This window comes from Cucurbita pepo, chromosome 10 (genome assembly GCF_057944985.1).
Source record: "Cucurbita pepo subsp. pepo isolate OVF chromosome 10, ASM5794498v1, whole genome shotgun sequence".
NCBI lineage: Eukaryota > Viridiplantae > Streptophyta > Magnoliopsida > Cucurbitales > Cucurbitaceae > Cucurbita > Cucurbita pepo.
The window spans coordinates 14,008,866-14,011,483 of NC_141807.1; the positions used below are offsets into that span (position 1 = coordinate 14,008,866).

At 32.0% G+C, this 2,618-nt stretch overlaps 1 non-coding gene across 1 annotated transcript; it reads right to left on the reverse strand.

Moving 5' to 3' along the window:
• Window positions 1–462: 462 nt before the first annotated feature.
• On the reverse strand, window positions 463–534 carry TRNAQ-UUG (transfer RNA glutamine (anticodon UUG)). Its single transcript has one exon. It is a non-coding gene; the product is annotated as a tRNA-Gln (tRNA).
• Window positions 535–2,618: the final 2,084 nt, after the last annotated feature.

The window sequence follows — 2,618 nt, forward strand, 5'->3', positions numbered from 1 at the left end:
CCTTATCCCAAGAGGTTATATAAGGTAATCAAATTTTGGAGTTATTGGAAAACTTTAGTTAGCGAAACCAAGATATGGGAGAAAATGTTCATCACGATCCATATGACTTTACCTCCTAGGATAACTAAAGTGATAAGATACTACGTGCATAATATCATGTTGGGCTATTCCTAAGAACTTATAAGTTCCAAGCTTGACCCAAGACGTTATGCATAAACCTAGGATCACCAAGAATCCAAGAAAACACCTAGGTTAATGCAAACATCATGCTTAACAAGTTGCTAGTTATTATGGGTTCAAATGATAGCGGAGCAAGTTCGGAATAACTCTAGAATGTTACGCCTTATGCCTCAAGAAAATTTGTGTTTTCGCATCGAATGCTAGGTAACACCCTTTTGTTTTAAAATGTCTTGTGTTGTCGTTCCTTATTCTGTGTTTTCGCATCAAGGTCATTTCTTAAAAAGGTCCTACCGGGAGTTGAACCCAGGTCGTTGGATTCAAAGTCCAAAGTGCTAACCACTACACCATAAAACCCCTTGTAAAAATTGATTTTGGAATTGTTTTCCTATTTTATGCAGATTCCACAAGAAGAGAGATTCTATCACGAGTCAAACTCAAGTTATTGGATTCAAAGTTCTAGAGCTGTTTTATCTAACTCGTTGTGATCTTGAGCACCTTTAGAGTGGTTGCAAAAGTAACCCTCCAGTGTTGTTGAAGAACATGTAATTTTATATATTTCTTATAGTTAATTTATATATTGTTGTATATTACAAACAAATTGAAATAATACTTTACATCCGAGTCTTTCTTTCTTCCGTGCAAAACTTAACAAGAAAACCATATTATTTCAATATTCACTCGAGAAACAAGTGGTGAAAACTATATTATTTCAAACCCTCCATTATTGCTTCTACTTTGCGTGAAAATGCTTCCACTAAATCATGTTACTAACTAGTTGGTTTGGTTCGGTTCAATTCTTGGGTCCACTAGATTGAATCGACCTAGCTCAATTAAACTCTTGATAATATAAAAATCATAAGTTTCTTAAATTACCTTAACTTGAAAGTTTAACCCCTAATTCTTTTTTAGAATGTTTAGCTTTATGTCTAGTTAATCTCTAAATGCTTAGAAGTATCTAATAAGACTTCTATTTAAGGAACTTTTCTCTATAAAAGAGGTAAGACTTCAGGTTTATTATTAAGGAATTTCAAAGGAGTGATTTGATATATCAGAGGACAAAATATTTATTTGTTTCAAATATCTTATGTTGACCATTCTTTTTTGTCAAGTATTTTGAATATTATCACTGTGAATTATTAATGGCATTAGATTGAATCTCATTAATAACAATATCCCAAAACTCAGGTAAAGATGACATCAAAATTAATACTTTAATTTCATCTTCAAAATTTATTTCCACTTAACTCAGTTGACTGATAATCATAATAGTCACCCGTGCACAAATATTTACAACCTTAAAAGGTAAAATTATAAAGAGTACAAGAGAAAAGTGCTTAAAATAGTTTCAAAATATAGAAAAAAAATAGTAGGAATTGGTCAAAATCAACGTCCATTAATCACTTATGGCCTGATGAGGGTAACATTTTTTTATTTCTCTACTATATTAGGCCCTTTGATTTATTTGCTTTACAAGATGTTGAAGTTTTCTATGTTTGAAACAAATTTGGTTGATTGTTTTCTGGTCACCATTGGTACCATCAAAACTTATTTATTTATTTTTTTGAAATGTTTGAGTTTACTATTCATATGTTTTTATTTTTCTACATTGGTTTTAGGTAAATTGTTATAATTCTAATTTTTAACTAAAAAAAAAAATTAGTCTGGTTGTCACGCTTAAAACTACTCTATAGGTACAATCGACCTATTATCCTTCCTCCAATAGGAGCAAAACGCAACGTTACTATGTGAAACTAGTTTCATGTCATTTATTCAACAATAAGGGTGTTAGCATGCATTTGGAAATGAACCCATATTTAAAAAATTTATATAAAATAGAAAAGAATTGTTATCTCAAAGACAATGATACTATGTCAAACTAGCCTTAACTTAACTTTTAGGGGCCGTAAACCAACTGTTCCTTCACCCAAGACCCATGGCCCAACTCCCAACATGGAAGGGATAATCTAGAGAATCATTCCAAGAACCCTAACGGATGGGTTACAAACTCACATTATCAAGCTCGACAACAAATAATGTTGCCGGCAAACTTAGGAAGACTACATGAAATTGCGAATATATCAATGTAGGATTTTTTTAATTTACCGATTTTTAAAATGTTAAATTATGTGAAATTATTGGCAAAGAAGAATATTCTAGAGAGCTCTTCCATTTTATTAAGATTTTGATACTTAAGAAAAGAGAAAATGAATAAAAATAGGAGACATTTTATAGATTTAGGAGGGGTAAGTGAAAATAAAAAGGGAGTCATGACCCATTTTCGGTGGGTTCTCGAAGCACCGATTGCAAGTTAAAAAAGGGTGCTTGGATACCACACTCTTTTCTTAATGATTTCTTGGTTCTTGTCCGAGAATAGCGGCGCTAAGTTCTTTTCTTAATGATTTCTTGGTTCTTGTCCGAGAATAGCGGCGCTAAGTTTT